Raw genomic sequence first — 15,330 nt, forward strand, 5'->3', positions numbered from 1 at the left:
ATGCCTGTAATCCCAGCTACCTGTGGCTAAAGCAGAAGAATCACCTGAGCCGGACGTTACAATGAACCAAGACTACGCTACTGCACTCCAGCCTGGGCACAGCAAGACTGTCTCAGAAAACACACACACACACACAGAGAGAGAGAGACAGAGACAGAGACAGAGAGAGACAGAGAGACAGAGAGAGAGAGAGAATGAGAATGAAACACCAATCCCAAACCGTAATATATCAGCAATATATACAAGTGGAAAAGGAGTTATATACATAGAATAAATTAAGTATAATGTTTAACTCTTAAAATTCAACAATAAAACAACAATCTAATAAAGAACAAAGGAATTTGAACATACTTTCCAAAGAAGCATATATTGCCATCTCTCTAAGCCTAAGTACAAGAAAAGATACATAAAGCCACTAGTCATTGTGGAAACAAAATAGACCAGAATAATTTAGGACTCAACTACACACCTATTAGAATGCTGAAGGTAGGGAAAGGACTGGCCAAGATATGCAGGAACTGTAATTCTCAACGGATGAATGGATAAAGCACAGTATTATTCAGCTAATGGACTACTATTCAGCAATAAAAGGGAAAAACCTACTATGCATGTAACAACAAACGAATAAAGCATAATAACAGCAACAAAAAAAGCCAAACTTAAAAAAATTACGTACTGTATAATTCCATTTATATGAAATCATAAAACAGGCAAAACTAGTCTATATGACACAGAAAGATCAATATTAGCCTAGATTTAGGGAGGGCGGTGGAATGCCTACAAAGTACCATGAGGGAACTTTTCTGGAAATATGGAGATGGTCTATGTTCTGAATGACAGTGGTTATACATTTGTCAGAACACATTAACATAAACACTTAGCATGGGGTGGATTTTCTTATATATGTGCAATTCAGAGATGCTGCAGGTTCCAGACCACTGCAGTAAAGCTAATATTGCAATAAAGCAAGTCACACAACTTTTTTGGCTTCTCAGTGCTTCTGAAAGATATGTTCATACTACACTATGGTCAATTTAGTGTGTGATAGCATTGTATTTTTTAAAAAGCAAGGTACGCACCTTAACTAAAAAATATTTTATTGCGGAAAGTGCTAACGAACACCTGATTCTTCGATGAGTCATAATCTTTTAGCTGTCAGAGGGTCTGGCCTCTATGTTGATGGCTACTGACTGATCAGGATGGTGGTTGATGTAGGCCGGGATGGCTGTAGCAATTTCTTAAAAGAGACAGCAAATAAGTATGTCCTATCAATTTATTGATTCTTCCTTTCATGAAAGATGTATTTGCCAGGCATGGTGGCTTATGCTTGTAATCCCAGGATTTTCGGAGGCCCAGGTGGGCAGATCATCTGAGGTCTGGAGTTCAAGACTAGCCTGACCGACATGGAGAAACCATGTTTCTATTAAAAATGCAAAATTAGCTGGGTGTGGTAGCACACGCCTGTAATCTCAACTACTCAGAAGGAGGCTGAGGCAGGAGAATCACTTGAACCCAGGAGGCGGAGGTTTCGGGTTTAACTATAGGAAAATAGTTAAAAAGGCATTTAGTGTGTGTGGCCTTCCCTCTGCGGGAGGCGGTCAGAAAGGCAGCTGGGACCTCATACAAACCTGGGCAGGCTCTGCTCATACCTGAAATTCCTGAATTCTCAACCGCCTCGTACAAAAACTGCTTGAAAATGTTCATCAGAACCCCCAGCCAACGAGGCCCATTTAGACAGCTTCACAGCACGGAATGCGTGGTCTTGGTCCCCAGGGCCGGGGCGGAGAGGGGGGGACACCAGCAGCCACACGGTGGCCCCTCCACCCTCAGGCCAGGACTGCAGAGACCACCCGCTGGGGCCGCGAGAGTGACCTGGGAGCCAGATGGAGCCCTGAGTGCCAGCGGAAGGCACAGGTCCCTGCCCAGGCTGCCACTTCTGAGGCTCATTTAGTGTTTTTTCTACTTAGGAAATCAAGGACAATCAATTGTAGTTATCTTACAGCTGCTGTTCTGGGATCAGAAGGAAAACGCTGATGACATAACTGCTCTTTTGGTGTTTAGTAATTTCTTAAAATGACTGGCTTTTATGACAATGTCTTCCAGAGCGCATTAGAATCCATACAATTGCAGGGATTTCACCAAGAACGGCTGCACAGAAACTCCTGGGCAACTCAGCCAGGGGCTGCTCCCACTGTGGTGGCACCACACTGGAACCTCGCTCACGATAAACACCTTAAGGGCACAACTGCGCATTTAGACAAGCGGTGGTGATCTCGGAGCATACACACAGCCGAAAACACCCGGGGGTCCTCAAGGGTCCTCCTCATCTGTAATCTCAGAAATTCTGTCTGTAGATTTAAGGGTTTCAACAACAAGATTCAGCGTCTCGGCTCCCGAACCCAGCTGCTTGATGGAAGCCTGTGCGCCGCTCGTGACCCCTCCGAGGTTCTGCAAAGCTGTGTCGCGTTCTGCTTCACCACGGTCAGGCTGGCGCCCTGGCCGCGCCGCTGGGCTTCGTTCTCTCGCTGGAAGTTGGAGACCTGCGCCTGAAGCAAATTTACCTCCTGTTTCAGCTTCATTACGTGGTTTTCTGCCTTGATCATTTTTGCTTCTAATTTCCGCTCAAGCGTCCTCGGCATTTCTGTTTGAGCTTCAGAGAAGCTCTGACCCTCATTCCGCTTCCTTCTCAGCTTAGAATTTTCATCTTTCAGTGCTTCGTAACTCATCTGCAGCTTCCGTAGGTGCCGGTCCCCCAGAGACTCTCCATGAGCCGCAAAGTCTGCGCTAGGACTCCCTGCTGGTGAGGCCGGAGACCCCCGGGAGCCAGTGTCACTCAGTGCCCAAGGGGGCAGAGACTCAGGCCCTGCCAGCTCTGCTGGGGTGGAGAGAAAGGAAAGGTATGTGCTGCAGGGCGACGCGCCGGCAGGGAGCCTCTCGGGGTGAGTCTGCTCCATGGCGGACGGCAGGTAGGCCCCACTCCATCCGGTGTCCTCGTCCTCCTCCTCTTCCAGGAGGTCACCGGCCCCTGCCGGCTCTTCGAAAAACGGCTGCAGATACTCCAAGTATCTTGTCTAAATGCGCAGTTGTGCCCTTAAGGTGTTTATCGTGAGCGAGGTTCCAGTGTGGTGCCACCACAGTGGGAGCAGCCCCTGGCTGAGTTGCCCAGGAGTTTCTGTGCAGCCGTTCTTGGTGAAATCCCTGCAATTGTATGGATTCTAATGCGCTCTGGAAGACATTGTCATAAAAGCCAGTCATTTTAAGAAATTACTAAACACCAAAAGAGCAGTTATGTCATCAGCGTTTTCCTTCTGATCCCAGAACAGCAGCTGTAAGATAACTACAATTGATTGTCCTTGATTTCCTAAGTAGAAAAAACACTAAATGAGCCTCAGAAGTGGCAGCCTGGGCAGGGACCTGGGGGGCCCCCGTTGCCCGCCCCCTTCGGCCGCCGCCGCTCAATCTGGTTGTTCTTAATGTGTGAAGGGAACTTAAATCTTGTCAAATTACATACATCATACGTCTCATTTCTGTCTTAGAAGTAAAACCACGTATGCTCAGTGAAGTCAGTTATATTCTTCGGACTGCTTCTGCTAATTCAGTCTTTTCCTGGAGTTAAGATTAGACAAGATTTACAGATTTTTAAATTTAAGGCCTGTAACTCCTGAGGATGGTTTAAAGCTTTGACGAGAGAGATGTAGGGCTTTAAAGGAGGACGTTCCTTCAGTCTCTCAAAAGCACTTGGAAGATATTTATTACATTCTCCAAAGTAAGTCACAGCTCAGCTTTAATCATGAAGATCTTGAAGTTTTTTTTTATAGGGGGGGGGTGTTAGGAAACTCATTTTATTCCTAACCTCAAGTGATTATTGAGGCAGGTTTTTCTTCCCTATGAGGAAGAAAATGAATTGTGCAATGCCAGTTTAAAAAAACTAAGTGTATTTCTTAGGAAAAGTAGATCATTCTCTCCCCCTGTACAACTGCTACTTGTTTAAAATAATATTCCACTTTTGCCTCTGTCAGTCTTAATGTGATAGAACCTTACTCAGTGAAAATCTATGAATTTATTTGATCGAAAACATTTGTTTAGCATACATCTGTGTTATTTAAATTTCAGTGCTTTTAGAGATGAGGTCTAGCTGTTTTGCCCAGACTGGCCTTGAACTTCGGGCTCAGGTGATCCTCCTGTCTTGGTCTCCCAGGTAGCTCGGAGTATAGGCATGAACCACCATGCCAGGGTAAAAGCTAATGATTTATTTGATTGAAAAAACTTACTTAACATACATTCATGTATTTTTATGACTTGTCACCTCCTGACAGGTCACTTGACATGGAAAAGTACCTCTTTTAACACTTTCGTAAAACTTTAACAAACATTTTAAATTGCTTCATTGTAGTGGAAATAGCGTCTCCCCTTATTATTGGACATTTTGAAAAATGAAATTCTAGAGCAATTTTTATCATAAATACTAGACATGAATAATTGTATATGAAGACTGTCTGACAATTTGGATTTTTATGCTAGGATAGAATTCCAGGAGTAGAGACTGGGCATACCCTTTTAAGCCTCATAGTAAATTCTTACTAAAGTGTGTTGCAAAGATTTTATCAGTTATGAATTCCAGGGTCCTTCAGGGGAGTTAGTGGGGACATTTTGCGGAGAGCAGCAGATGGTGTCTGGAAACATGGTTTCTAATCTTTGCTGTGCCACATACAGGTTGTGGATATCTGGGTTAGTAACATAGGTTCTGTGGGCCTTACTTTCCTCACTGTAACTCAGGTGAATTTAACCACTTTACCAACCTTAATTCTAATTCTGTAAAAAACTGGGTATAGTCAAGGAGAATCAGTGCCTATATATTACCAAGTGATTTGTCTGGGAAAAAAGCAGAAGCAGGGAGTATCAGATGTACCTTGAAAATGGAGTAAGTTAGAGGAAATGCACAAGACGTATGGTTGCTCTTCTGGTTTTTAATTTTAAGAATAGAGTCCAGGCTGGATGCAGGGGCTCACACCTGTAATCCCAGCACTTTGGGAGGCCAAGGCAGGTGGATCACTTGAGGTCAGGAGTTTGAGACCAGCCTTGTCAACATAGCGAAACTCCATCTCTACTAAAAATACAAAAGTTAGCTGGTTTTGGTGGCAGGCTCCTGTAATCACAGCTACTCAGGAGGCTGATGTTGAACCCAGAAGGCGGAGGTTGCAGTGAGCCGAGACTGCACCCCTGTACTCCAGCCGGGGTGACAGAGACTCCATCTCAAAAAAAACAAAATAGAGTCTCATAAAATTATGTCAGATAGACACTTCTGCTGAGACTTAGGGATTTTCAGACAATTTCAAATAGAAAATGAAAGTGTAAGGAAACAAGTGTGTAACTTTCCAAAAGAAGTTGTGGAGAAAAAGGAACACTTTTACACTGTTGGTGGGAGTGTAAATTAGTTCAACCATTGTGGAAGACGGTGTGGCGATTCCTCAAGGCCTTAGAAATAGAAATTCCATTTGACCCAGCAATCCCATTACTGGGTATATATCCAAAGGACTATAAATCGTACTACTATAAGGACACATGCACACGAATGTTCATTGCAGCACTGTTAACAATAGCAAAGACCTGGAACCAACCCAAATGCCCACTGATGATAGACTGGATCGGAAAAATGTGGCACATATACACCATGGAATATTATGCAGCAATCAGAAATGATGAGTTTATGTCGTTTGTAGGGACATGGATGAATCTGGAGAACATCATCCTCAGCAAACTGACACATGAACAGAAAATGAAACACCGCGTATTCTCACTCATAGGCGGGTGATGAAAAATGAGAACACATGGACACAGGGAGGGGAGTACTAAACACTGGGGTCTATTGGGGGGAAAAGGGGAGGGCCAGTGGGAGGGGTGGAGGGGAGGGATAGCCTGGGGAGAAATGCCAAATGTGGGTGAAGGGGAGAAAGGAAGCAAAACACACTGCCATGTGTGTACCTATGCAACTGTCTTGCATGTTCTGCTCATGTACGCCAAAACCTAAAATGCAATAAAAAAAAAAAGAAGTTGTGTTCTGTGTCGGTTTTAGGTTACAGAATGACTCTAAGCCAAAAAAAAAAGTATGTTATTCATTCATTTACACAAAATGCAGAATATTTTCATTCTCTTCTATTGTTTACTTATTTAAATTGATAAATATGTTTATGGTATAAAACATTATTTTTTGATATATGTACACATTGTGGAATGGCTTAATCAAGCTAATTAACCATAATGCATTACCTCACATACTTTTTTTGTGGTGAGAACACTTAGAATTTACCCTCCACAATTTTCAGGCTTACAATATATTAACTGTAGGCCTATGGTGCACCATAGATCTCTTGAATGTATTCCTCCTGTTTAAACGACCGATATTTCCCCAGCCCTTCTGTACCCCGGCCTCTGGTAACCACTAGATTCCACATGTGAGTGAGATCATTGGCATTTCTCTTTCTGTGCTTTACCTTATTTCACTTATGATAATGTCCTCCAGATTCATCTGTGTCATTGCAACTGACACGATTTTCTTCTCTTTGAAGGCTGAATAGTATTCTGTTGTGTGCATATACCACATTTTCTCTATCAGTTCATTCACTGATGGTTGCTTAGGTTGATACCCTATCCTGGCTGTTATGAATAAAAATGAAATGAACATGGGAGTGCAGATACCTCATCAGTATACTGCTTTCCTTTCCTTTGGATTTATAGCTAGTGGTGGGACTGCTGGATCATATGATAGTTCCATTGTTATTTTTATTTATTTATTTTTTTGAGACGGAGTTTCACTCTTGTTACCCAGGCTGGAGTGCAATGGCTCGATCTCGGCTCACTGCAACCTCCGCCTCCTGGCTTCAGGCGATTCTCCTGCCTCAGCCTCCTGAGTAGCTGGGATTACAGGCACGCGCCACCATGCCCAGCTAATTTTTTGTAATTTTTAGTAGAGACGGGGTTTCACCATGTTGACCAGGATGGTCTCGATCTGTTGACCTCGTGATCCACCCGCGGCCTCCCAAAGTGCTGGGATTACAGGCTTGAGCTACCGCGCCCGGCCCCATTGTTATTTTTTTAAGGAACCTCCGTACTGTATTCCATAGTGGCTATACTAATTTACATTCCCAGCAACAGTATACAAAGGTTTCCTTCGCTCTACATCCTCATCAGCACTCGTTCTCTTTCATCTTTTGATAATTGTCATTCCAACAGGTGTGAGGTAATATCTCATTGGGTTTTAATTTGCATTTCCCTGATGATTAGCAATGTTGAGCATTACTTTATATACTTGTTGGCGATTTGTATGTCATCTCTTAAGAAACGTCTACGCCCTTTGCCTGTTTTTTAGTGGGCTTATTTATTTTCTTGCTATTTCGTTGTTTTAGCTTTTTACATATTTTGGATACTAATTTCTTATCGGCTATATGGGTGTTTTGTTTTGTTTTGTTTTGTTTAAGATGGGGTTTCACCATATTGGTCAGGCTGGTCTTCAACTCCTGACCTCAGGTGATCCGCCCACCTCAGCCTCCCAAAGTGCTGGGGTTACCGGCGTGAGCCACTGCACACGGCTTGGTTTGTTTTCAAATATTTTCTCCCGTTCTTCAGGTTGTTTCTTCACTCTTGATTGTTTTCTTTGCTGAGCAGAATTTTTTAGTTTGATGACATCTCATTTGTCTATTTTTGCTTTTGCTGCCTCTACTTTTAGGGTCATACTCAGAAAATCATTGCCCAGACCAGTGTCAGAGAGATTTTTCCCTATGTTTTCTTCTAGGAGTTTTATGTTGTCAGATCTTATGTTTAAGTATTTAACCCATTTCGGGTTGATTTTTGTGTGTGATATGAAAGGAGAGGCTAATTTCATTATTCTACATGGGGACATTCAGTTTTCCCAACACTGTTTACTGAGGAGACTGTTTTCTCCTCACTCTGTGTTCTTGGCATCTTTATTGAAAATCAGTTGACCGTAAATGTGTGCTCTCTCTATTCATATTTTTTAAGTAAACTGTTTTGTGATGAGAAACGTAGCAAAAATTCTACATCATCTTTGATATGTCAGTAAAGCCATTTGGGCACAGATTGGACCTGATGATTTCTCTTTTCAAGAAGCAAGTACCGGGCCAGGCGCAGTGGCTCAAGCCTGTAATCCCAGCACTTTGGGAGGCCGAGGCGGGTGGATCACGAGGTCAACAGATCGAGACCATCCTGGTCAACATGGTGAAACCCTGTGTTTATTAAAAATACAAAAAATTAGCTGGGCGTGGTGGCGCGTGCCTGTAATCCCAGCTACTCGGGAGGCTGAGGCAGGAGAATTGCCTGAACCCAGGAGGCGGAGGTTGCGGTGAGCCGAGATCGCGCCATTGCACTCCAGCCTGGGTAACAAGAGCGAAACTGTCTCAGAAAAAAAAAAAAAGAAAAATCTGACTCTAGTCTGTCTATACTGATTAAGAACCAGGACTGCCTCATGGAGACTTTGGTAAAGTAAATCTCAACAGTACTCACCAGTTGTACAAAGGTTTTATTTAACTAGTTTAAGATACTTGGTTATCAGTTGAACGCAAATAGTAATAATTTAAGGTTTCATGATTGACATGTCTGTAATTAGCCTTTTAAACTAAGAATAACAAAAAAATCAGTAGTTTGTTAATTCCTAATAGCTTGTGATAAAAGTTATTATCTGGGATTTTGGGGGGGAGGGTCTGTTTTAAAAATTAACATTTTGGGTTTGATTTATAAAATTTATATATTGGAAGTTGAAATTACTGGATAAAATACAATTTACATTTTAAAAACATTTTCAAGTGGAAAAAAATTACAACTTGCTGAATACTGACAATTTTTAAATTTAGTCTTTGAGTTCACTATTTAGAATTCTCCAATAAATTGTTAGAGTTAGAAGTAGTGAGTTCATTGCTTGGCCGAATAAATGATTCATATGGCACAAAAGCAGCTTTTCTTCCTCCTCAGTTCCCTTCTCCATTATGTTCACTTCCTCTCTTTTAAAAGGCTCCTTTACAGCCAAATAGCAACTTTGTGTGAATGTGCAAACACTTGGACATAGTTTCAACCTCAGTGTTAGCTGAGTATCTGGGGTCGGATAAGAGAATGAAGAATTTGTCTTGAATTGTATATTTTCCACTGGCAACTGAAAAGCAATATAGTAGTTATAAAGTGCTAGACCTTACCCTCATAGTACAGTTGCCCTGGAAATTTCTTTGAGCAAAATAGGATTTTATTTCTGGGTGTAAAATTTTTCATAGTGTCTGCCTCAAAACAAAATTAAGGTTTAACATTGAGTAAATTCTTTAATTTCTTCTAATTTTTCATACTCTTTTTTACTAGACTAACTTTTCAACATCAGTCTAATAAACATGAAATTTAAAAAATACTCACTATTTTAGATTCTTTGTTTTCTAAGAATTATGAAGACTGTATTAGGTATTTATGTGGACTTCCTTTTTCTCTACCTTTTACTATAGCACCGAAGTAGGAATTATGCCAGATTATTTTCTCTCTGCTATTTCCATCATAAGAGACTGTTTTATTGCGTCAGGGAAATAGTCTTTCTAGCACAATAACTACTTTGACAATGTAACTACTGGAAATGATATTTGTCCTTCATAAATTAACATCTTTATTTTTGTAATAAATTATTATCTGATATCCTTTAGAGCTTATCTGAAAATATTTCTTTAAGTTTGCATGTATTCAGCACATTTCATGGTATAACAAGACTTTTACATTTATATAACAGAAATTTAAAATAAGGCAATAGACTGTAATCTAGACTTCTATCAACGGGAAATTTTTGTGAATTGGTTTTTGCTGCTTCTCCAGTATACTGATACTTCACCAAATGCTGTATTTATCCTTAAGTTTCTAAATAAGACAAAACATTATGTTTAGTAAAATCCAGCGTGGTTTGTTTTACTGCATGCTAATTCTTTGTCTAGTCTGCAATCATAATATATACGCTATGTAATACATGAATGCATATGACTCATAATGCACAGCATACAAATCTAATATAGGAGCTTTATTTTGATATAATCAGACTTTATTCTGTTACCTGTTTGCCTTTCTTTTTCAAACTTCAAGTGATGCCCTTATTTTCGTAAGACTTAGTGTTTCAGTTAGTACCAACTTCATGCATAGTCATTGTGATTTTATGAAACGTGACTTTAAGTACTGAACCATGTTGGGTTTTTTGATGTAAACTGAGTGTAACTTTTACTAATTATTCAAATTTAAGCTTTACTCTGACTTTTCATAACTCTATTTCATTAGTCACAAAAAAACAAAAATTGGGGTTCTTATTGGCCCTTAAAGTGCCAACACTGGTATTGTTGAAATACATTTCTAAGGAGGATGGTGAGTGTTTTGCTTTACCAATTGCTGCATGACAAGCCACCTCAAAGTTTAATGCTTAAAACAACAGTAATTCATTATTTTTCATAATTTTGAGGGTTGACTCAGTGAGTCTTCTGCTTTGTATGGTCTTGACTGGGGTGCTAAGGACGAGGGCTGTCCACAGTGGCCTCACTTACATGGCTGGCAATGGATGCAGGCTGCTGGCTTGGAGCACAGTTGGGGGTGGCCTGGGGGCCTCAGTTCTTAAGTGTGTCTCTCTGTGAAGTTAGTTGGGCTTCCTTATAACATGGTAGCTGAATTCCAAAAAGAAATGTTCCAAAGGCAAAGAAGCCGCAGCCTTTTAAAGAGCCATATTTAGAAGTTACTTAGAGTTACTTCTGCCCATTCTGTTGATCAAAACAAGTCACAAGGCCAGCCCAGATGAACAGGAAGATAAATAGGCTTCATTTGTTAAAGATGGCGTAGCAAGATTACACTGTAAAAGAGCAAATGGAATGGGATATACTGTTGCAGTCATCTGCGGAAATGCAAACTACCACAAGGAAGTGCAGTTTTTGCTGAGCATGGGTATTTGCCATTACCACATTTCAGAATCTGGGATAGTCGAGCACACATGGATTTGAGCACTGGCACTAGGGTCACTTAAGAGCTATTAACCATTACCTTCTCATCTGTATGATAGTAGTCTCAACCTCACAGGGTGGGCAGTTAAGTGAGATAATTTGAAAGTACACAGCATAGCTGGAAATTCCATTACTCCTATCCTGTTTCTTTTCCCATGTCCTTCATGTTTCATCCATGTTTATATTTGTGATTATAGTACTTAAAGGTATGTTTTAAGACAAATTCATCTGAAGTATCTGTCTTACCAAGATAGTTCAGTAGTTCCAATCTGAATAAAATTTATAACATTAACATAATTTATAGCTCTTCTAATACAAGCATCTATCTAATGCTACAGTTCTTTATAAACCTCTGTGTATAGGCTATTTACAATGTAATCATCTACTATACTAGTTTGTGGAAATAAACAAATGGCTATTTGCCATAGTTCTACATTGTGTTATACCTTCTATTTTGCAGAAAAATCTTACAGTTTTCCTAAGCCATCTCTTTAGGTCAATTCCAGAATATGTTTATGATCTAATGTACAGGTCCCTAGCCAAAGAGATTAAGATGCTGAATCAGAGAAAGAAGTCCAAAGAGATAATTTTCCAGTGATCATTTCTAAGGAAGGAATGACTATTTAGTACCCGTTTTAAAATGAAGTATTTTATTTAAAATAAATACTTTTATTTTAAATAAAATACTTCATTTTAAAACGGGTACTAAATAGTCATTGTCAAAGGTGTAATTATGAGTCAGCTTTGCTGGTCTGAGTGTCCGTGGTCACCAGCATCACCAACCTGACATGCTGGCAATACATAGTCTTGGCCACCAGGTAAAGGAGTCATAGAAAACCAGTACTACCACTTACAGAAAATAAACAGAAAGCACATTTCCTAATTTGTTCTTGAAGGTAAGAATATTGCTTAAAACAGTATCAGTAAAATACAAAATCAAGTGAAATATTACATTAAATATAACAATTGAAAGAATGGGGCTAGACAAAGAAGAACTGTTGCACGCTAATGATTAGACATTAGAATAAGTTTCTCAGGATAATATTTTGAAGCATTTAACAAATGACAGTGTTACGAATTATGCGGACAGTACTAAAAGTGGGTACAGAGCAAAAGAAGTGGCGATAGTTTTGTCTAGTCGGTCTCTTCAGAGTGAGCGGGAACATTTTATTTTAGAACAGCAATGATATCGGGCCGGGCGTAGTGGCCTATGCCTGTAATCCCAGCACTTTGGGAGGCCGAGGCGGGTGGATCACGAGGTCAAGAGATCGAGACCATCCTGGTCAACATGGTGAAACCCCGTCTCTACTAAAAATACAAAAATTAGCTGGGCATGGTGGCGTGTGCCTGTAATCCCAGCTACTCAGGAGGCTGAGGCAGGAGAATTGCCTGAACCCAGAAGGCAGAGGTTGTGGTGAGCTGAGATGGCACCATTGCACTCCAGCCTGGGTAACAAGAGCGAAACTCCGTCTCAAAAAAAAAAAAACCCTGAAAAAACAATGATATCGGAATCCCATTTCGTCTTTCATTTTCAAACACTGACTTTGTGTGACTTTGGGAGAAGCTTTTAAGTTTTATATAAAGCACTTTTTTTGTACAGAGCACAAAGTGGGAACCTTTAAAATTACCTACTTGTATAGCACCTAATTTAAAGAATATGTTCAAACGTATTACTCTATTTTCTCAATTCTAAGCGCTTATCAATTGTAAGGCGTGTTGTTTGATTTAATAACAATGTTTTAATGTCTCTTTTGGAAAAATAAAACACTTTTCTTTGGGGCGGAGGAGCCTTTGATCTAAGGATTATTCTGAATTCCTTTGGGCCATGGACACTGCAGCAAATGCTGCTCTTTCTAATCTTTAACACTTTTAGGATTGATAGCATCATTCTGAGCCATGTCCAGAATTGCTTTGGTGAGGTTTTCATTTCCTATTTAATTTAATTAATTTTTTTTTTTTTTTTGAGACGGAGTTTCGCTCTTGTCACCCAGGCTGGAGTGCAATGGCGCCATCTCGGCTCACCGCAACCTCCGCCTCCTGGGTTCAGGCAATTCTCCTGCCTCAGCCTCCTGAGTAGCTGGGATTACAGGCACACGCCACCATGCCCAGCTAATTTTTGTATTTTTAGTAGAGACGGGGTTTCACCATGTTGACCAGGATAGTCTCGATCTCTTGACCTCGCGATCCACCCGCCTTGGCCTCCCAAAGTGCTGGGATTACAGGCGTGAGCCACCGCGCCCGGCCCTAAAAAAAATTTTTTTTTTTTTTACTAATTATATTACATTTCACTTGAAGTTAAATAACTTCTCTTGAAGGCCATCCAGAAGACTTTAACAGCCAGATATTTGCTATCTGCTTAGAATTATCACTTGTGAAACCTTCACTAAACTTAATTCAGCCACATGTCACAGGCAGTTCTGCATATATAACTTTTTGTTTCAATGCTGCATTATAGTGATCTTTAAAAAGACATTTTAAGAGATAATTTAGGGATTTTAAATTAAATTAAAATTCAGCTGTGCATAGTTCTATTTATGCAGGTAAGTGACAGATAAAGGTAAATTTTTAGTCATGTCTAAGTTCATACATGAATCCAATAATACACGTGGATTATAATACAAAGCATTATAGCATTTTGTGTAATGCCTGCCAAAGTTCTTTTGATATCTGCAGTAAGACTCCATTTGAAAAATGTGGCCGGGCGCGGTGGCTCACGCCTGTAATCCCAGCACTTCGGGAGGCCGAGGCGGGTGGATCACAAGGTCAAGAGATCGAGACCATCCTGGTCAACATGGTGAAACCCCGTCTCTACTAAAAATACAAAAAATTAGCTGGGCATGGTGGCGCAGGCCTGTAATCCCAGCTACTCAGGAGGCTGAGGCAGGAGAATTGCCTGAACCCAGGAGGCGGAGGTTGCGGTGAGCCGAGATCGCGCCATTGCACTCCAGCCTGGGTGACAAGAGCGAAACTCCAACTCAAAAAAAAAAAAAAAAAAAAAGCAAAATGTTAAAGTTAAAAAAATGTGCTTTAAGTATTGAGAAAATAAATTATTCCTTTTTTTCCTCACAGCAGCTGTTTAAGGAAGACAGAGCAAGCATTGAATAATTTTTTTTTTTTAATTTTGAGACGGAGTTTCACTCTTGTTACCCAGGCTGGAGTGCAATGGCATGATCTCAGCTCACCGCAACCTCCGCCTTCTGGGTTCAAGCAATTCTCCTGCCTCAGCCTCCCAAGTAGCTGGGACTACAGGCTGCGCCACCATGCCCAGCTAATTTTTGTATTTTTCGTAGAGACGGGGTTTCACCTCGTTGACCAGGATGGTCTCGATCTCTTGACCTGATCCACCCGCCTCGGCCTCCCAAAGTGCTGAGATTATAGGCGTGAGCCACCGCACCCGGCTTGGATAATATTATTAAGGTAAAGAATCTGGGTGTTTGAGACAAGGTCATACAGCAAGAAGTCTACCTGGAATTATGAACCAGGTCTTCAAGACTTCCAGATATTTGTGCTGTCTACTGTGCTGCATTTTCAACAATAATTCATTTGTTTGTGGGTTAAATTCAATTTAATGAGATTCATTTATTCAACACATATTTATTAAATGCCATTATTGCTAGTCATTGTGTTAAATAATAGTGTAAGACAGTAAACCAGACAGAGTTATCTTTCCGTGTCTTCATGAAACCAGCAGCTTTTGAAAAAGACTAAAACTAAACAAATAATTACAACTAAGATGGGCATTTAGGGAGAGATTGTAAGATGATAGGAAGGAATATGACAGGCCAACTTAACCTGCTCTGGGATGTGGGGGAGTGTTCAATGTGAACCGAGGGTAGGACAGGAGAAATAACTTTTGGGGCTGAAATTGGGAAAATCGGCATGAATTAGCTAAGCCTAGGAATTAGGAGAAGAGTTAGGATAGAACGTTGCAGGCAACAGAAACAGCATCTACAAAAGTAAAAGGAAGAACTAAAAGGCTTCCAGTGCCAGCATTGAAAAGAAGGATAAGTAGGGCCAGGCACGGTGGCTCACGCCTGTAATCCCAGCACTTTGGGAGGCCAAGGCGGGTGGATCATGAGGTCAAGAGCTCGAGACCATCCTGGTCAACATGGTGAAACCCCATCTCTACTAAAAATACAAGAAATTAGCTGGGCATGGTGGCGCGTGTCTGTAATCCCAGCTACTCGGGAGGCTGAGGCAGGAGAATTGCCTGAACCCAGGAGGCGGAGGTTGCGGTGAACTGAGATTGCACCATTGCACTCCAGCCTGGGTAACAAGAGCGAAACTCCGTCTCAAAAAACAAACAAACAAAAAACCAGTC

At 40.9% G+C, this 15,330-nt stretch overlaps 1 pseudogene; it reads right to left on the reverse strand.

Annotated features, from left to right (window-relative positions):
- Positions 1–2,213: 2,213 nt before the first annotated feature.
- LOC100391297 (endosome-associated-trafficking regulator 1 pseudogene) lies at positions 2,214–9,206 on the reverse strand (annotated as a pseudogene).
- Positions 9,207–15,330: the final 6,124 nt, after the last annotated feature.

The sequence above is a fragment of the Callithrix jacchus genome, chromosome 7, assembly GCF_049354715.1.
Source record: "Callithrix jacchus isolate 240 chromosome 7, calJac240_pri, whole genome shotgun sequence".
Taxonomy (NCBI): domain Eukaryota; kingdom Metazoa; phylum Chordata; class Mammalia; order Primates; family Cebidae; genus Callithrix; species Callithrix jacchus.